Source organism: Petaurus breviceps, unplaced genomic scaffold (assembly GCF_028583685.1).
Source record: "Petaurus breviceps papuanus isolate PSGF00001 unplaced genomic scaffold, PetGlider_PUasm1.0 37, whole genome shotgun sequence".
NCBI lineage: Eukaryota > Metazoa > Chordata > Mammalia > Diprotodontia > Petauridae > Petaurus > Petaurus breviceps.
Window position 1 is genome coordinate 62,922,925 of NW_027186296.1, and position 8,636 is coordinate 62,931,560.

An 8,636-nucleotide genomic window follows, 5' to 3' on the forward strand; every position below is an offset into this window, starting at 1 on the left:
AGACTCAAGTGAGGCAATGTAAGAAGGAAAGAAAAAATAAAACACAAATCCATGTTATTCAATTAGTCTAAACTGTTTTCTACCCTACATGGGAAGATGATACTTCTAACTCTTGAGGATTGCATCTTTATTATGACATTTAGGAGGGATATTCATAGAAAGAGGTTGTGGATATGTTAACTTGGTAGTGATGATAAAAAATTTAATTAAGTGGTGAAAAGGGGTTATAATGGGAGAAGAGGAAATACTGAATCAGAAAAGGGAAAATTAAATCACATGAAGAGGTACAAAGACATATTACAGTAAAGGAATAGAAGGAAGGGAGATGAGCATAATTTGAACTTTACTCTCATTGGATTTGGCTCAAGGAGGGAATGACATACTGAGTTAAGAATAGAAATCCAACTTGCCTTATAAGCAGTAGGAGGGGAAAGAGGAAAGAAGCAGTGGGGGAAGGGGGGATAAATTTATAGGAAATACCAGTCATTCCCCAATTGATAAATGGTCAAAGGATATGAACAAGAAGTTTTCAGATGGAGAAATTAAAACTCTATAGTCATATGAAAAAAGTGTTTTAAATCACTATTGATTAGAGAAATGCAAATCAAATCACTCTGAGGTATCACATCACACCTATCAGATTGGCTTACATGACAGAACAGGAAAATTATAAATACTGGAGAATATGTGGGAAAATTGGGACACTCTTGCATTGTTGGTGGAGTTTTGAATTGATCCAACCATTCTGGAGAGTAATTTGGTACTATGCCCATAGGGCTATAAAAATGTGCCTACCCTTTGACCCAGAAATACCACTTCTAGTTCTCTCACAGAGAACATACAAATGGGAAAAGGATCCATATGTACAAAAATATTAATAGCAGCTCTTTTTGTATTGGAAATTGAGGGGATACCCATCAGTTAGGAAATGGCTGAACAAGTTTTAGTATATGAATTTAATGGAATACTATTGTGCTACAAGAAATGATGAGCATGTAGACTTCAGAAAAACCTGAAAAGACCTATATGAACTCATGCTGAGTGAGGGAGCAGAACCAGGAAAGCAGTGTACAGAGTAACGGCAAAATTGTGCAAGGATCAATTTTGATAGACTTATCTCTTCTTAGCAATGCAAGCGTCTAAGACAACTCCAAAAGACACATGATGGAAAATGTTCTCCACATCCAGAAAAAGAACTATGGAGTTCAAATCCATATTAAAGCATATTTTTTGCTTTCTCTCTTTCTCTTTTGTTTTTCTCTTTCTTGTGGTTTCTTGCATTGTTTCTAATTCTTCTTTACAACATGACTAATGTGAAAATAGATTTAATGTATTTGTATGTGTAGAGCCTATATCAAATTGCATGCTGTGTTGGGGTGGGAAGAAGGGAGAGATGGGGAGAAAATTTGGAACTCAAAATCTTATAGAAGTGAATGTTGAAAACTAAAAATTATTTAATTAATAAAGAGAGACTGGGATTTTTATTTCATTGACATAGGGAATTCCCAGATGAGAAAACTCTATTGAGCATTGAAAGCTGGCATCTTTTCTGCAACTTATAGTCTTAGGGAGTTGCCTGGAGCACAGATAGGTTGAGACTTGCCTAGAGTTACCCAGTCAGTATGTAATATCATTAGTTACCAAATCAGTGAGGCAGTAAGATATAGTAGAGACAGCTTTGAATGGGCAGTAAGAACATCTGAGTTTATGCTTTATCATTAATTTGGTCAATTCACTTTACTTCTTAGAAAGTCTGTTTCCTCATCTTTAAGGTGAGAAGGTAAGATTAGATCATCTCTGAAGTGATATAATTTTGCATTAAATGATTTTGAATTATAAAAAAGAACACACAAAATAATAACAGGCCAAATATGCATATCATGCTTCATCTTTTTCAAAATGTTTTCCATCCATTATCGAATCAAATGTGTGATTGTAGCTTAGCAATGCTCATAGCAGACAGCTATGAACTACTGACCTCAAAGAGTGAACTCACCTCTCCAAAGTGAGTACCATGATTCTCACTAGAAGGATCAGGCTCATTTTCTCATTAACCTTCACAATGTTCCTGGGAGCCAGAGAATAGTATCATCCTAGTGCTTGTATCAGAAGAATAGAAGGTCCAGGAGGTTAAATGAATTTCTTCTTTGTCAACACTCCTTTTGGGGCTGAAAGGTGCTAGAAATGTAATAGTAGGGTGGAGAATTGGGGGATGAATTCATAGAGGGGAGAGATACAGAGGGAAAAGGTGGGGGGAGGGATATGGGAACTATGTCCTTGATATTAGAGTATGAATAAGCCTTATGTAACACAGGGAATTAATTGAAAGGTTGTTTTCACCTCCATACTTTGCTCATGTTATTCCTCCCAATATATTCCTCTCAAACTTTTCCTTTTCCCCCCAATTGGTTAAGCAATACAATTATTATCATAAGCAGGTAAAATATTTATAGACCTATGCTAGTGTATGACTTCCTTTCACTAACCAGTTATAGTCTCCATGTGATCTTAAACAAGAAATCTAGGTCATAGGATTTATAATTAGAAGGTAACTCAAATCACCTAATTCAACCATCTTCTTTTATAAATTATAAAGGAGAAAACAAAGTGGGAGTGTGGGGAAGGGGGGCACAGTAGGTTTTTAATGTGTTTTTTTAAATATAAGAATGAACGAAATGACTTGCCATAGTTAATATAAAGCAAGGCAGGAATTCAAATTCAGGACTTCAGACTCTGAATACAATACTCCTTCCATGTCATTTTTCAATCCTTAGGCAGATCAATTCATCTTTAGAGGCCTTAGTTTCCTCATTTATAAAATGAGGAGGTTGTGTTACATAATTGCTAAGTCCCCTTTAGCACCAATATCTGTAGTGGGTAGCCACTCCCTTCGCTCTCATAACCTCCTCCTCCCTCCCATACCACCACCCTGGCTTTCAGAAAACCTCCTGTTTTCCATTGCCTTAGAAATAGCCTCCCTTTCCATTTCTAATACTTTTGTCTCTTTTCTAGGACAAGATCCTGCCACAAACTCAAACTAATCCTCAGTGATGACTTTACTTTAGTCAGTGAGAAAATATTAGTATCCTGTTTATAAGCTAGGGCAAATGAGTACTTAGAATAAATGCAGAGAACTGTCTTGAAAACGGTGTACCTTTAGTTCTCTTATTTGTTGTAAAGAAATGAGTTGATAATGAGGATGGTGATAGATGACATTCAACACTTTAATATTTGCAAAATGCTTCATAAATATTTTTTGTCCCAACAACAACCCTAGGAGGTAAGTGATATTATTGTCCTCATTTACAAATAAAGACACTGAAGCATACCAATAAATTGTCAGGTTCACAGAGCTAACAAGTGTCTGACATGGGATTGGGACTCGGGACTTTTTGACTTTCAAGACCAGTGTGTTTTTCACTATATCATACTGCATCTCAGGAAAAGTTAAATGGGAAAAATGACCCTTGATATTTCTAACCAAGAAAGAGGTAAATATACTTATATGCTTGAACTTCTGTAAGTTATGACTAACAGCTCTCAGTCTATATAGAGAGTAGTGCTATAGTAGTAATCGATAGGGAAATTAATGAACTAAGGTAAGGCTCTGTTTACATTCCTGCCGAAAAGAATGAATATGTGTTATCTATAGTGTTGTCCTATAATGGTTAGAAATCTTTCTTGAAATGCAAATGACTTGAATTCTAGTTTTGCCTTGACCCTTACTTGTTATATTATCAGGGATCAGTTACTTGAACTGATAATTGGCAGGTATTGGAATAAATAATTTTTTTATGCTTTTCCCCTATACACCAAAGCACTATGTTTGTAATAATTGTTTGATCTTATTCTCATCTTTTTTTGAAACAGGATTTACATAGAAATAATCTGAGGACTAATTGCTATGCTGTTTTCATTATTTTATGTTTAATATGAATTATTTGCTCACATTGATACAACGACTTTTCCTAATTGAATAAACATGCTGTGATGTAAGATCATGTTCTTTAGGCTCAAAGAAAGCATCTTTGGGACAACTCCAATAGCAGATAGAGTAATAGAGATGATATGTATGCCATATTATTCCCATATGGTTTTAATTTCTTCCATCAGATCTCTATATTTTGAAATGTGTTTGTTTTATGTAGTTTGTAGCTTATGAGTATTCACTGTCATACATCAAAAATAGTGCTTTTAAATTTTTATAGGTCCATGTTGTGTCTGGATGGTTGCAGACAATAGCTCTGTCTCTAATGATGCTCCTGTTCTAGTATTACTTATTTGTTGAACTCAAGGATATTGGGGGTTTGTATTTATAATACAATCATTTATGACTCTCAGTTTCTAAATCTTAGTATGTTTTGGAGGTGTGATTTGAACTTCCTGATTCTTTCTAGCTATCTGGTAAATGTTAAATTTTGATCACTTGCAATTTTACATTGCATAATTTCTAGCATTTCATTTTATCATATATAATAATGAAAATTCCAGCTGCTTTTTGGTTAACTTTTCCAAAATTTCTCCTGTTAGTTACCTGATCCTGAAATGCTCTCATAAATTCCATATCTATAAATAAAACTGTATGACTGTCATTTGTTCACTGCTGCTTTGTCAATACAATGTTAGTTGAATTCATGTGGATGGCACCTATGGATTATCTTTTGATTCAGCCCTTGAATCTTAGCTGTATTATAGGTTGCATCTAGAGTTAAGCCACTTAGAGTTACATTTTTAAAAAACATCCAGTGGTCTATACCTAGCTGTTTGAGGCTTTCAGAAAAAATTTTTTGCAAAATTCTAAGCTACCATGTATTTTGAGAACATATATGTACCTCTTCTATGTTTGTGGAAATATTCATTTTTTATGATGGCCTTGGGGTGATAATACTGGGTTTTGATAACATTCCATGGGTTTTTGTTTTGATAATTTCTGGATTTAGCTGGGTCAAAAGTAAAAGTTAAGAGAGTTAATGTGGATAAATTAATTGCCTTAAATATGTTCTTTCCATTAAAATCAGCCTTTAAGGTTACTCATTAGTCTCAATACTCACAGACTCAATTTTCTCCTTAATAGTCTTATGCTCAGTGACCCCCCCCCCGCCCCACCTTGGAGAATAATTGTTGTTGTTGTCATGATACATACAAGATTGGGAAATTTAAAACATTTGCAAAGTTCAAAAGGAAAAAAAAAGTTCAAGGAAAACTGCCCTATTGTTTTAGAACCAGAGGGCAAAATAGAGGTTGAAAGGATCCACCGATCACCTCCTGATAAAGATCACAAAAAGAAAACTCCTAGGAATATTACAGCCAGGTTCCAAATGTAATATCCAAGAAGATATTACATCCAGGAAGCATCCAGGAAGAAACAATTTGAATATTGTGGAAACACAATCAGAATAACCTAGGATCTGGCAGCTCCTACACCGAGGGATTGAAGGGCTTGGAATATGATATTCCAGAGATATTTAACTGGGATTAAAACAAAGAATAACCTACCCAGCAAAACTGAATATCATGTTTCAGGGGAAAATATGGTCATTCAATGTTATAGAGGATTTCAAGCATTCTTGATGAAAAAACCAGAGTTGAATAGAAAATTTGACATACAGATACAAGAAGCAAGAGAAGCAGGAGAAGGTAAACAGAGAAAAGAACCCATAAGGAACTTACTAAATTTGAACTATTAACATTCCTACATGGAAAAATGATAATTGTAACTGATGAAAATTTTCTCAGCATGAAAATAGTTGAAGGGAATATATATATAATGTATTTATATATGTATATATATATATATATGTCTATATCGAAGGGTATATGGGCATACGAATACATATGTGAATGTGTTTATATATGTTTACAGATAGACATAGATAGAGGGCACAGGACCAATTTATTAGGAAGGGATGATACTTAAAAGGTGAAATTAAGAGGTGAGAGAGGAATATAATGAGAGGAGAAGGGGAGAGACAATGGGGTTAACTATCTCATATAGACGAAGCAAGGAAAAATGGTTACAATGGAGGGGAAGAATGGAAAGCCAAAAGGGAATGGGTCAAACTTATTCTCATTGAATTTGGTTCAGGGAGGGAATGAAATACACACTAAATAGGGTATCTCACTGTACAGGAGAGTAGGGTGGGAAGTGGATGAGAGGGGGGATGATGGAACGGAGGGCAGGCTGGGGGGAAGTGAAGTTGGAAGCACCCATTTTTGAAAAGAGACGGGTTTAAAGTAGAGAATAGAACTAGTTGGAGGTGGGATAGGAGGGAGGGAAATATAGTCAGTCTTTTACAATATATCAACTATGTTAATGTTTCATATAAGCTACACATGTAAAACCTATACTGAAATGCTTATCTTCCCAGTAAGGGTGGGTGACAAGGGAGGAGGGGAATGAATCTGGAATTCAAAGTTTTAATAATAAATGTTTAAAAAAAACCCAAGGGAGTAACATGAATTATGGAGAAAAGTCAATATTTAAAAATATCAGGGTGTCTGCCAGCGTCCAGCTGTGGTGGTGCGGCGGCAACGGCAGGTGGGAAATGGCGGAGTATTTGGCCTCCATTTTCGGCACAGAAAAAGACAGTCAACTGTTCATTTTATTTCAAAATTGGAGCTTGTCGTCATGGAGACAGATGTTCTCGGTCGCATAATAAACCAACCTTTAGCCAGACCATTGCCCTCTTGAACATTTACCATGACCCTCAAAACTCTTCCCAGTCTGCTGACAGTTTGTGCTGTGCAGTGAGTGATGTCGAAATGCAAGAACACTATGATGAATTCTTTGAGGAGGTTTTTACAGAAATGGAAGAAAAGTATGGTGAAGTTGAGGAGATGAATGTTTGTGATAACCTTGGGGATCAGCTTGTAGGAAATGTATATGTAAAGTTTCACAGTGAAGAAGATGCAGAAAAGGCTGTCATTGACTTAAACAATCGCTGGTTTAATGGACAGCCAATTCATGCAGAGCTTTCACCTGTGTCTGACTTCAGAGAAGCTTGCTGTTGCCAGTATGAAATGGGAGAATGTACTCAAGGAGGCTTCTGTAACTTTATGTATCTGAAACCCATCTCTAGAGAACTATGAAGGGAGTTGTACGGCGTCGTCGGAAGAAGCATAGGTCCCGATCAAGATCTCGTGAATGTCGTTCTAGATCAAGAGATCGTGGCCGTGGTGGTCGAGGTGGTGGTGGCAGTGGTGGTGGAGGTGGTGGCGGCAGTGGAGGAAGGGAATGTAATAGGAGGCGGTCAAGAGATCGTGAAAGATCTGGTTGATTCTGAGCCATGCCATTTTTATTGTATGTCTGCTAGAAAGTCTTGTAGTTGATTGACCAAACAAAGTTCATAATGAGAATTTTTTTCTAAAAAACAACAACAACAACAAAAAGATGGGCTTCTGAATAAAATTTGTAGTGATACGGTATTCTTGGTGTAACTGTTTCTTGTGGGAAGTCTTAATAATTTTCATTTCTTTACCTCGTCAAATGCATGACCTAGCAGTGCTTGAGGTGAAGGTAATACAGATTCCCTGCCCTTTAAATGTTTGGGGATAGATAAAACCTGATTTGTGAACTTTAGATAAATAGAAAACTTATTTGAAGAAACCATAAACTAAACAAGTAACTAAACAAGCTTGATGCATAAAAATTAACTTTTATAATATTTTCTTTCCTGCTATGGGAGTGTCAGGTTAATTTAAACAGATCTGGAGACATCCTTTTTACTCTGTAGAAATACTTAGCTAGAAACTTGATTTGTGACCAGAAATCTCTACACTGTAAACTACCATATTTACAGTAAAGCCAATTTTTTAGTATAAAAAAAATCAGGTATGTTGGGAAGAACATTGGACTTAAGAATAAGAAAACTGAGTTTCAAACAACTTCTCTGAATTCCTTCATCTTTAAAATGGGAATAATAACTATTAGGGTTGTTGTGAGGATCGATAGAATTCTAGATACCTAGAAAGACTTATGTGAACTGATGCATAGTGGAGTGAACAGAGCCAAGAGAACATTGTACACAGTAACAGCAATGTTGTTCTATGAAGAACTGTGAATAACTCAGCTCTGTTCAGCAATATAATGATCTAAGACAATCCCAAAGGACTAAGGATGAAGCAAACTGTCTGCCTTCAGAGAAAGAAGTGATATTGATTGAATACAGACTGAAGCATGCTATTTTTCACTTTTTTCTCTTTTTTTTCCTTTATTCAAGTCTCCATGTACAAAATGACTAATATGGAAATGTTTTACCTAATTGCACACACATAACCTATATCCGATTGCTTACTGTATCGGGGAGGGGTAGGGGAAGGAGGGAAAGAATTTGGAGCTCAAAACTTTAAATAAAAATGTTAAAGGAAAAAAAAATATGTGAAACCAAATAACTCAGTTTGAGATTCAAAACATTGACAAATAGTTTAACATCAGTTAAGTAACCAATGAAGTTAAGCCAATAAGCATTTACCTAAGTTATCAATTTGTCTAAAATCACATAGTGAAACATTGAAAGAGAAATATACAGTGATCATTTCCCCTTAGTGATCTAATCTATCTATATCTATATCATCTCTATCTATCTATCTATCTATCTATCTATCTATCTATCTATCTATCTATCTATCTCATCTCT

At 35.5% G+C, this 8,636-nt stretch overlaps 1 pseudogene; it reads left to right on the plus strand.

The window, feature by feature from the left end:
• The first annotated feature begins 6,543 nt into the window (after positions 1–6,543).
• Positions 6,544–7,425, plus strand: LOC138168589 (splicing factor U2AF 35 kDa subunit-like protein; annotated as a pseudogene).
• Positions 7,426–8,636: the final 1,211 nt, after the last annotated feature.